A 12587-nucleotide genomic window follows, 5' to 3' on the forward strand; every position below is an offset into this window, starting at 1 on the left:
TTACCCATCCTAAGTCCTTCTTAGTGGGTTTAGACAAAACCCTAGCTCATTAAGACATAAATCCATGGTCCAAAACCCTTATTACACCAAACCAAGGCAGGGAAAACAAGATCTAGACTCTAGACATCCAATAACCACGTAAAGTCCTGGGATTTACTTCCTTGCATGGCCTTTAGGGCTCCAAAAGGCCATAATAATCTCTTTAAGCTTGCATGGGACTTCCTAATGGCATAAAGCTTGCACCTTTATGCCTTAGCCACCCCAATTACTTCCAGATCTGAAAGGATCATGATTGGGGACGTCCAAAACCCAAAGACAACCATTCTTGGACCAAAAACCTTCCAAAAAGGGACTATAAGGAGATCTAATAAACCAAAAGCCAAGATGAAGACTTGATTACCAAGAAATTCAGCAAATGGAGTGTATCTTCTGGAACTACTTCCTCCTTCTTGAACCTCCAACTTCCTTCTTCTTCCTCTTCCTCTTCAAGAGCACACAAATCACACCAAGGTGGCTCAAACACTTACAAGATGCACTAGGGTTTCGTGGGTGAGGGTTTGGGGTTTGGGGGCTGAAGATGAGGCTGAGGGAATGAGAATATGATGCTTAAATAGGGCACCAAGTCCCGAAATTAGGGTTTCCCAACCCAGACCAGATTCGCCGAGTCAGTCCCCTGACTCGCTGAGTCGGCCACTTAATCTGTGACACGGAACTCGCTCTGACTCGTCGAGTTCTTCCTTGGACTCGACGAGTTGACTCATTGACTTAGGGTTTTTCCTTCCCCAACTTGGCCTCCTGGATTCCGGGTGTTACAAAAACACATAAATATGCATTCATGTATTATTATCAAGTATGGGCTTGATTAATCTTCCTCGATATAGTTTGACTATAAAGAGTAGGTGAGTTTTCAAGGGAGAAAACATACATGAATGAAAATATTTCCAAAATTTAAGCTAACATCTCAAAGTAAGAATCTTATTTCTTATAATTTAATGACATAGTGTGATTTAATTATGAATCTAGATGATTTTTGTGTTTTCTACAAAGCTAGTGGGAGCGTAGTAACATTCCTAATGTTATATGTAGTCGGCATATTAATTCATGGAATAAAGATCTATATAGATAGAGCATGGCAAATTAAAGGATTAAGTAAAATTGCATTAAGTGTCAAGGATCTTAAAGGAGCTTAAGATAAAGGACTCTGAGAGAGTCATCTTGTCAAATACCATATGACACATTTTTGTGCAAAATCCTAGTGCAAATGTGTTTGAACTAGATAATATGATTGTATTATGTATCCTGATCCAATTGGATTAATCATATATGTCATGATTATGCATAAAGGCCAAATAAGTCGAATGCTTAGAGCATAACGAATGATACCAGTATAATCCGAGAACAAGTCATTGTGTGACTTATATGAACATTCTAAAGTACTTGCGAGAACTAGAGAAATATTCCTAGTCTACGGAGTATTTGAAAGAAGGCTATGTTTAAAGTTGTTACACATGTTCTAAATTTTCAAATAGATTGAGATGACTCTCAGTCACAATCGGGCGTATCCTAATTATGAATGAAGAGATAATTACATGGATAGTGGTTCTATGTAGATTTTAATTAAAGTTACAAATCAGAGTTAGAGTACCTCGTAGTTTGGAGAACCACGTATAAAGATGCTTAATGTATAGTTCATTATGACTATGAGTAATCCCATTACGCAAGTATTGGTATCTATGTCATATTCAAGCATCTAATTCATTCTCAATAGTTTTTCTTTATATATGAGTTATATATATATATATATAAAACTGAAAATGATTCTATTCGCAAAGTTTACACAAATCAAGTTTCTCAAATCTACTTAACAAAGTTGCTTCATTAGCTAAAGCATGAAAGTCAAGTTGGTGCTATAGAGCATTGTTGATACAAGTAGAGGTATTTGATTGAAATTTATAATTTGTATATTGGAACAATACAGTAACAAATATTGTAATGAATGATATATTGGATATGATTCTTTCATTAAATAATTGTTGTGTTCTATATTAACATGTTTAAATCCTTGAATAACTAGGTTATTCTAAATGTCCATAGTCGTTCATAGTTGTGGGAGCATCTATGAGGTAAGACTAATATGAGTGGATTGGTGGATTCTCATGGAGATGAGAATGGCAAAGAGCTGCTACCACTTCATAGGTACTTGATTGGGAGAATAAGTATTGGACTTGACCCGCATCAAAACCACTTTATGGATCGTAGTCAAGAGTGATGTTTTGATCAAGGTTGTATCTTTTAATCTTAGACCTGGGATACATATTTGGGACTTGAGGTGTAGGGATTATTGTACTTAGACATGGTTCAACGATGTTTCGTAAAGGGTAGTCATAAAGGCCATCGTTGGGTATGACATGAACTGCATTGATAGGAGTATGTAGTCAATATGATCTTTGTATTCTTAGACCTGAGATGCATATTTGAGACTTGAAGGGTAGGGATTGTTGTGCTTAGACATGGTTCAACATTGTTTCGTAATAGGCAGTCATAAAGGCCATCGTTGGGTATGACATGAACTACATTGATTGTAACACCTCGTTTCGAAAACAAACCCCAAGTCCGAGAATGTACTTTAAGTATTATTTTATTTCGATATATAAAAATCTAAATAAAAGAGTTTTAATGAAAAAGCGTTTAGTTGGCATTAATTTGTTTTGGAGGACTAAAGAGTGCTTTTGGGGTTCGTGGTGTAAAGAATATTTGGGCATTGGCTAAAGAATAATCGATTGGGCTGGTTTGGTAAATATTGGACTTAAAATGAAAGGATTTTGGAATGATGAGGGCTGAATGGTAATATATGGACTTAAGTTGAAAATATTTTGTAGAGGAGTGGCTATTTGGTTAAATTTAGATTTAATTTTAAAAGAAAAAGAGAAGGAGGGGCCAAAAGTGTTATTATGGCTGAAGTTTTGATTTTGGACAGGGGTATATATCCCGTCACCTTGTCCCTCAAACCCTAACCCTACTTCTAATACATCAGCCGCCAACCTTATGTCCCCCACCACCGGTCGCCGCCTCCTTGCCTGTTGAAGCCGGAAACCACCGAAGCCAAGACCGACGGAGAAGCTGTCGACAGCAACGAAGGGTAGCACGTAGACGCCAACAATGTGTCGCTGCTGTCATTCTCCGGTGAAGGTGAGACCTTCGTTCCCTGCTACGACCATCTCTCCGTCGTCCGTCTTCACTTCGTTCCACAGCTGGTTACTCGCGACCATCCAGTCGCCACCACCACTCATTATGTATTTCCGATCAGCCAAGCTTCCGAGCGACCGCCACCTTTCTTCCTCAGTTGCATCGCCGCCGACCGCTAGTGTTGTTTTTGTTTGCAATCTCAATCTTCGTCTTCTTCTCTTATCCGCGGTGCTACGTCTCAGCCATGACCGCCACCACTCCACCCGTTGTCGTCGTCGTACACCACCAGGTGGGTGGTTGTGTTCAGATTTCGAGCAAAGGCGTGTATGTAGTTGTTGTGTAATTGTTCTTTTGTTGGTGTGTGGTTGCTTGACCAAGAATTAAAAAGAGAAGCCATCACCACAACCGTGAGGTCGTGGCTATGACCTCCGACCACCGCCTGCCGCCACAAGGGTGGTTGAGCGTGTATGTCTGTGTTATATTGTGTGTTTTCTTTTGGATGCTATGTTGTATAATGTATTGTATCGACGGAAAATCCGAAGAAACCCACCACCGTGTTGGGTGGAGGTGTGCATTTGTATGTGATTGGATTGCTACTTGGTATGCTTAGAAATGATTTGGACTAGAATCATAACCACCACCACGAGGTGGTGGTTGCCGCCGTGAGCCGCAGTCGACCACCACCACCCGAGGTAGCAGTGGGTGGTGCCCGGCCTAATGAAACCCTAATTGACCTAATAAAGCCCAAACTGACCTAAAAACTTAACCAATGGACTAAATGGCACATGATTGGGTTGGAAACCCTAACTAGGGTTTAGAAAACCCTAATTTTGGATATGTTAGTTTGGAATTTGTCGGGACCCGCATTCTAGACCATTGGATTGGAATTACGAATTAAGTCTGACCACATTGTGTGATTGACCTAGTAGGCTGATGGACTTAATGGATTAAGTCCATAATGGGTTAAGTGTTTTTAATTAACCCTAATCGTCATTTTATGTGAAAACCCTAATTGTGTTGGGTTTTTAGTTGGGCCTTTCTGTTGAGCTTAGATGTTTGGATTCTTATTGGGCCATCTAATAACAAGTATATGGACTATAGGAAATTTGGATGGGCTTTAGGGTAAGGCCCATGTGGGGGGTTTGGGCCCAATTTGGAAGATTGGGCCATATGTTGGGCCTTGGTTCATTGTTTGGATTTTGGGCCTTCGGAGTGTGAGTTTGGGCCTTGGGCTTGAATGAAGCTAGGTTGGGGTTAAAGTAGTATTTTAACCCAAGCATGCACTTATGGTTATGTATTGGAACCCAATTATTAATTGGGTGTTGTTTGATGTTGATAGTTCGGGAATCTGTCATCTAGTAGTTAGAGTTTTATCCTCGGGAATTCAGCAGTGCGAGGTGAGTTACCTTCCCTGTATGAGTGGGTCGAAGGCACCAATGTCGGCCCACTAGTAGTTGTTTACAGTAGAGATGATTTTCTTTGTGATAATTGTCTGGTTTGCCACAATCTATTGAGATTTATGTGCTTGTATGCTATGTTATTACATGGTAGTGGTAGGGGTGAAGTAGACCCCGTAACCGGTCGAAAGAGACCGAAGGGGTAGGCCAGCACTGAGGTACGCTAGGAAGTATGTGATTTATGTGCTTATATGCTAGGATATTATCTGGTAGTAGTAGGGGTGAAATAGACCCCGTAACCGGTTGAAAGAGACCGAATGGGTTGAGACATACCCAGTACCGGTTGAAAGAGACCGAAGGGCTTGAAACATACCTAGTACTGGTTGAAAGAGACCAAAGGGGTTGAGACATACCCAGTACCGGTTGAAAGAGACCGAAGGGGTTAAGATATGCCCAGTACCGGTTGAAAGAGACCGAAGGGGTTGAAATATACCCAGTACCGGTTGAAAGAGACCGAAGGGGCTGGAAGCACCCATATATGCTTGGTTGTTATGTATGCATGGTATGTGGTATGATGGGGGAACTCACTAAGCTTTGTGCTTACGGTTTTCAGTTTTGGTTTCAGGTAATTCTTCTTCAAAAGGTAAGGAGCTGGCATGATCGCAACGCATCACACTATGATTTCCGCATTATGAGATCTTTGGGAGTTGTACTATGATATTACTTTTCTATGACATGCTTTGGTTATTTGAAATACTGGTTTTTGATTATGAAATGGGTTGACACTATTGATGTTTCAGACTATTGGTTTTTATAATTACTTATTTAAAAATGTAATTTTGGCTCTTAATTGGGATGTTACAAGTTGGTATCAGAGCCCTGGTTTGAGGTATTCAGACATACTCTCGGGTGTGTCTGGACTCAAATCTAGGGTTTGAAGGATTTTTACAAGAAAAATGATTTTTTCTAAGATAAAAATTAAGGGTTTTTAATAAAGAACAAGGAGTCTGATGCGTGCAATCGGCCGAGCTCAAGTAAGTTTTCCCCAAGATACCCATACATGTTATAGTATGATATGAATTGTGAATATGAGAACTGCATGCTAGATTAGGGATAAGGATCTAGGAAGGATGCCTTGTATGCCTATTGTATGAGCTTGTAGACCTGCATGCTAGTACTGATCAGTCAGTGATAGGATGTCATGTTTAGGTTATGCTTGATTGTTTGAACTCTTGGAATTTCCTGTTAGTATGGTTCAGATAGTTGAATAGAATGGCTTGATTGGAGTATGTTGGTTAGTTTTTCTATTGTCCGAATGTTGCTTGCTTTGTGCTTTGTAGGACTCTTAGCAATGTCAGTTAGCTACTAAGTGAATATGCTAGGTCACATGTGACACAGGCTGGATAATCTCAGAGTGATGGACTTGGCCCTATTGCGTAGCTCTCGTCTGAGTCCAACCTTTCTAGGATTGAGTCTTTTACTCGAAGGATTATCTAATCTTTGTTGCATGTGACTATATTCATGAGCTACCTAGTCGACATTAATAGGAATCCTTCAGCAGCTAAGGACTGGGTGAGGTCGAGAACCTAGGAAAGCCTAGAGAATGCTTTATTGGATTTGGTTGCGCTGTTAGCGAGCATTTAGAGTATCAGTGTGAGAGGGTGACTTGGAGGATTCAGGATGATTCTTAAGGAAAGTATGGATAGGTGTGGAAGGTAGTATTGGGCCCATACTATTGAAAGCACAGGATCCATACTCGAATCGGGAAGAGTTCTGGAGAATCTAAGAAGCCTGTGGGATGAGGATTCTTGGGTATATTCAGCTTTCTTGCATGTCATTATGGTATGGTGTTGAGCACTCAGGAATGTGATTCAGATTATGGTTCCGGCTCAGGAGCAGGACCTGGGCCAATCGATGCGCGATCGCGGAAGTTCATCTCATCGGAGATCACTCGCAGAGTCTTGGAATGGACCTCGGTGGTCTTTCGTTCAACCAAGGGAGGGATTTTAGAGCTCTCGATAGTCGTCTCAGGACCTTTCAGGCCGAGATTGTGGAAGGGCAGTTGGGGGCTCATTTTGAGCCCAAAGCTTGTGGATCCCTAGAATCCTTCAGGAAGGAAGATCCTATTGCTAGATACTGTCATTGGGATCGGAAGGGATGTTGGATTAGTGTCTAAGTCCATAACTATAATTAGTATGTACTTGACCCGACTCGGCATGGTCCATTTGGGTTGCATGGCATCGGAACATTTGGATAGACCGTTTATGAGGAAAAGACATTTTGTGACATATTAATATATTATAAGTTCTAATATATCAATATGAAATCATGTTATTTAATTAGTATTGATCAAGAATTAATTTGGACTTAATTTAGTGATAAAAAATAGACTAATTAAATATATGAGGATTGATTGTGTAAATCATTCATTCTTATATATGTGGGCTTATGATCCAAGATTCCTTTATGTTGGGTTAACCCATGTGGTGATCCATGGATACTCCATGGATGTTAAAACCCATGGAGCATAAGGAATGGGTAAAGTCATGAGTTACATGGTGTAACCCTAATAGCCACACTATATAAGAACCCCTTTAGTTCAAGAAATTGGCACTAGTGATACATATGTAAGAGGGCTAGCCAATTTGAACATGTATGTCTTCTTCTCATGGTTATTCAAAGAGTTCATGATGTTGTGTGAACCATTTGAGGTGTCACACTTGGGGCACTAGGCTCTCAAGCTTCATGGAGTCAAGCAACAACAACAAGGTATGTATTCTATCTATTTTAGTATCCTAGTATCAATGTTTTGGTATGCTAGTTAGGATAATACCTTGGATAATCATATTTGCATGTATAATAGAGAAAACATAGATCCAAGGTATTTAGGGTTGCATGTACACTTAGGAGTGTTAGAATGCTCAAAACCCAACAGTGGTATCAGAGCCTAGGCTTGTTTTCAATTATACTTGATGCAAATTACTGAAAAATGCTGAAAAAGTTGAATTTCGGGCATTCTGGGCACTGGACTCGCCGAGTCCACTGATGAACTCGTCGAGTGCATGAAGAAAATCATCCTACTCGGCGAGTAGGTTGATACACTCGACGAGTAGGAGCCCCAGACAGCATATTTTCGAGTTTTTTGGCTAGAAATGGACTAGAAACATTACCCTGAGATGTTTTTGAACTTATAAACTTGTTTTTGATGTGGTAATGTTCATACTAATCCAATTTCAAAGATAATTGTCAATAGATTCATGTTTTGTATTAGTTTAGTGATTAGGCTAATTACATGAAAAAGTTTGATTTGAATTATCTTGTTCTTATGAGTTGCTTAGATTAATAGAAAAGTTAATTGATTTTGTGTTTTCAATCAATTTTAATCTAAGATTTGATTCTAAAATGTGTTTTTTGTAACTTGTCCTCAAGTTATATGAAAAGTCACATTTAAGTTTCATAAAACTCATAAAAGTTGGCAATGGTTACAAAAATGAAGAGTCTTGTCCTCAAGTTATGGAGGTTCAAGAGTCACTTCATTAAGTAATAAAATGTGTAACCTTAATTAATTCCATAAGTTATAAAATAAAGAAAAGTTACATTCTTTTATTAGTTTAAAGTCTTCCATAACTTGTCCTCAAGTTATGGAACTTGAAGAGTTTTTTAATTAAAACTAATTTAAACACATAAGTTATGGAGTTAATTAGTTTTGAATAGTTTCAAAACTTGCCCTCAAGTTTTGGAATTTGAAAAGTTTCACTTATGAATACTTTAATTCCAAATTAGCCCTTAGAATTTTAAAAGTTAAAATTCAACCCTTATACTATTATTATAATTTTAATTATATAGATATGTATAAGAAAAGTCAATCTTACCGTTAGTAGGCCTCATTCACGAAGCCGGTCTATAAGGGGGGTATAAGGTTACTGCCTATAAAATGGCAGTTTAATGGGTGTCCACTCTCACCCACCGCTTCCTTGACTGGTGGAGGGTCGTTAGCCGAACGGGTAGTACAAGGACTATAATTCTCCCTTCATTAAAAGTATTAATGATAAATACTAAGTAACTAAACGCTTATAAATTCCCAATATTAGTTACTTAGGAAAAATGTGAAATTGGTGCTAGCCCATAAAATTACACTTTATACCTTACCAAGTCGTTAGTGGAGCGTGTGTGGTTAACCGGCACACTAACATGGACTAGTAAGAGTGGCAAAGGGTAACTTGACTTTATTATAGATCGGTGGAGCGTGTGTGGTTAACCGGCACATCGATTAGGTAATATTGTTGAGGGTACCAAGTCAATTTGTATGGTTATTCACACCTTGTTTGTGATCCTCGGCATCCCAGTCACAAACTTGAGAGGGCACAATCGAGATTCAAACATGCCATTGAAAGTTCAATGTATCTCAAAAGATCTAGGAGTTTCAAATCCAATTAAAACTTAATTATATTTCGTTTTTCTATGGTGGAAATTGGTAAATCGTCATTTACCTACCTTTAACTATTTTATAACTTGGATTACGGCATCCCTCTTCCAGTTATAAATAGGTTATTGGGTCCTAGCCTTAATATTTCATATTGGGTGTTATATTAAGGACTCTAAATCAACTAACTTGAATATCTCCCAAAAGATGTCTAAGTTCAGACATCTATGATCTTCCCAAATCTCTTGAAACAAACTTTCCTAAATGAAGATGATGTCCCATGGAAATCATACTTCTTTCACCTCCTCCAATTATTCTCCCTAACCCACAAGTTCCTGAAAAGTTTAAGGTCACTCAAGCCCTATTGGCAAGCAAAGGTCTATGTGTGATCACATCTTGGAGATGTAGTCACATATTGACAAGCCGGGAGAGTTGGGTGTCAAAGTCTAGAGGAAGCTGATGATCAATCACTTTCTAAGTCACATAGTGAGTTCCTTTGGGACTCCTATGAAACAGACTATGACAAGACCCTTAATGATCTTATCTATTTGCTAAGATCAACTTCCTAAAACTTTATGGACATTGACAATGATGACATTGGATATCCAGTAAAGCTCTCTCTTCCCAATGGAAAGGGATCGCCCATAGTCAACTCGGTTGACCAAATGGTAAAGAGAGAGGCTAAGTCTGAGATAGTCCCATTATCAAGGGTCCATTGCCAAAGAAAGGGGCATTAGTTGCGAAGCTGCCAAATTTACCTAAGGATGTTAAAGTCAATAAGTTTGACTCTACTTCAGGTAAAGTCCACTATCTAACTCTACTAAGTTTCTATTTTGAGATTCTTGATACATGATGTGACTGGGTCACATGTTGATGTTTTAAGAATCAAAGAAAAAAGTGAAGAAATTTAAAGAAAGATTATGCTGAATCTGATCGCGTATATGGATTTCTATCGCATAGTTTGAAGATCGGATTCTTAAGCTACATCTTAGGAGTTATGATATATTGCATAGGATTAGATAACAACAAAGTTTTCATGTGCTTTTGCATTGTAAGGATAGTTTTTCCGCAAAGTTTTTTAAAATAAAAGGAAAAATGATGATTTTATTTATTTGTTTTAAAATATCCTTACAATGGCATTTGAGGAAAAAATTGTTGCTTATAAGATTCCATTAAGAGCAAGAATGGAAATATGAATTTGATTCTTTCATTTGTGGTAGTGTCTAAATTTACCAAATAAGGGAAGATTCTCATCACCCAAGTTTCAGTTGGATAGAAACTTGGAATCATGCAAGGTGTATAGTATGATGAATGAGAACTTTCAAGCATTGGAAAATTAAGACTAATTACTGTTTCGCATGGATGTGTGAGTCAAGTAAAGGACTAAAGGATCGAGTACACATTCTTGTGCACTGATCAAGCCCACCACAAATAATCGTTAAGACTATTCGTCATTATTTACTAAAATTCAGTAAATATGGTTATACTTACAAGCTTAAGTGTAATTCTGAGACATTGGAAAAGGTTTCAATGTATGGCAGAGCGAATAAGAAAAATCAACTTAGGCAGAAAGATAAAAGTTTCTCAAATCTGAAAAGATGGGAGAGTACTTTAGTATCATGTTATATAATCATCTTAATGATTAAGAGACCTTATCACAATTCATCCTCTAAAGTGCATTCTGGTAGCTAAGAATAGGAGCTATGAATTGTTGAAGTGGTTAAATCAAGAAGATGATTTATACTTCGTTCCAAAAACAATTCTTAGAGTTATACTCTAAGATTGTAACTTGAGTGACATATCTTAAAGAAGGTTTAAAAACACTTGTCAAATGTAAGAGTAGAAGGTTTCTACTCTTGTACATTTGAAATTGGTAAGTTGTGATGTTTTTGGATAAAACAAAGACCAACTAAGGCCAATTGTGTGAAGTGTTTGTCTTGATTAGAATCCACACTATCTCTTGAATATTTGACAAGAGAGTCTTATATGTCAAGAGGACAGTGGGAGTCTTAAAGGTCTTGAAAGTCTCAAGAACTAATCAAGAATAAAACTTGAAGTTCTTCACTAGCACACGACTTGAGGTTCATAACCTATCGTGTTGACATATTCTGTGCCCATTCCAATTAAAGTTGGCTTTGCATATGAGTTCTTAGAGTTCTCAATTGGTTGCACAACAACTTGGAAGCAATGGCAGGCCCTTGAGCTGCCAAATGGCAAGAATTTAAGATTGCACAAGTTTAATCCATATAAGTGTGGATTTGTCAGTAACCTTGTATTGTGATTATGGTTTTGACAAAATTCATATGGATAGGAACTCATACACCATAAAATCTAAGTGTCATAAGGTTTCTCTCCGATTCATGAAAATGATGGTGAGGAAACACTTTCACTAAGTAGATTTTAGCTAGATAGCAATTGTGATATTTGCATTCTCAAAGTCGTTAGTGGAGCGTGTGTGGTTAACCAACACACTAACATGGACTTGTGAGAAGTGGTAAAGGTCTAAACAATCGAGACTATGATTACGGCATCCCTTTTCATAGTTCTTAAAATTGTTTAGACACACCTGTGAGCTATCTAAGATAAGGTGTATGATATTGATAAAGTTTTATCAAAGCAATCTAGTATCAGAAATCTGAACTTTGGTAAGAAAGTCAATAAAGTATTGATTTCTAGAAGTCCAGTTGATTTCTGATTACATGTCAAAGCTAGTGGGAGCATAAGTGTTATGCTAATAATGATCATGTTAGTGGGAGCATGATAATTATGATAAAGGTTGCAAGTTAGCAATGTTAATTATAGAAAACAAAAGTTTCAATTCGTGAGGCTGCAGGGGTTGAAAAAGTTGTTTTGCTATAATTAAGGGAGAGAAAATTATACTTCATTTCAATTCTAAAAGCTTAGATTGAGGTTTTAAGTCGTATTTAGTCAAGGATATATATATGAATTTCATGTTGGAATGACTCAACATAAGAAAATTCTATATATGGGTCCATTATTTGCGTTCTAAAATTCGATTATGATTACGGCATCCCTTTTCATAATCTGAATTATGAGAACTTGGCAAATAGAAATGGAAATGTTATAGCAAAAGACTGGTTTAGTCTTTATGTGAGACATCATAACTCGTGTCCCATATGCTTCGGATATAGGATCGATTACATGTGCTATATTTATCCTTTCTAAAATTTTCCAAATGCCTGGGGCATTAAGAAGGGAAAAGGTCTAGAACTGGATATGACTAAAAGGATTAAGCAATTGTCGAGGACAATCTAAGGTTTACCAAAGATTGGTTGCTCAAGGACAGTTGGAAGTATAGTGTTAATTCTGGAAGGACCATATTGACATAATCTGTAAGGAGGCAACTCTTGTTCAGAAGTGATAGTCAAAATGGAATATGGAAATGTTTCAAAGTTGGAAATTATTCAATCTGTGTAAGATTAGGAAACTTAATGCAAGAAGGATATTTCCAAGGAGCTGATCTCCTTTGGAATGCTCTGTAATGGTTGTTGTCAAGTCTTTCTGACTCTGTGCATAATCATTACAGGAGGATCAATGCATATAAGTTTAGAATCTAACAG

The sequence above is a fragment of the Lactuca virosa genome, chromosome 9 (genome assembly GCF_052849685.1).
Source record: "Lactuca virosa cultivar CGN04683 chromosome 9, Lactuca_virosa_CGN04683_v6, whole genome shotgun sequence".
Lineage (NCBI taxonomy): Eukaryota > Viridiplantae > Streptophyta > Magnoliopsida > Asterales > Asteraceae > Lactuca > Lactuca virosa.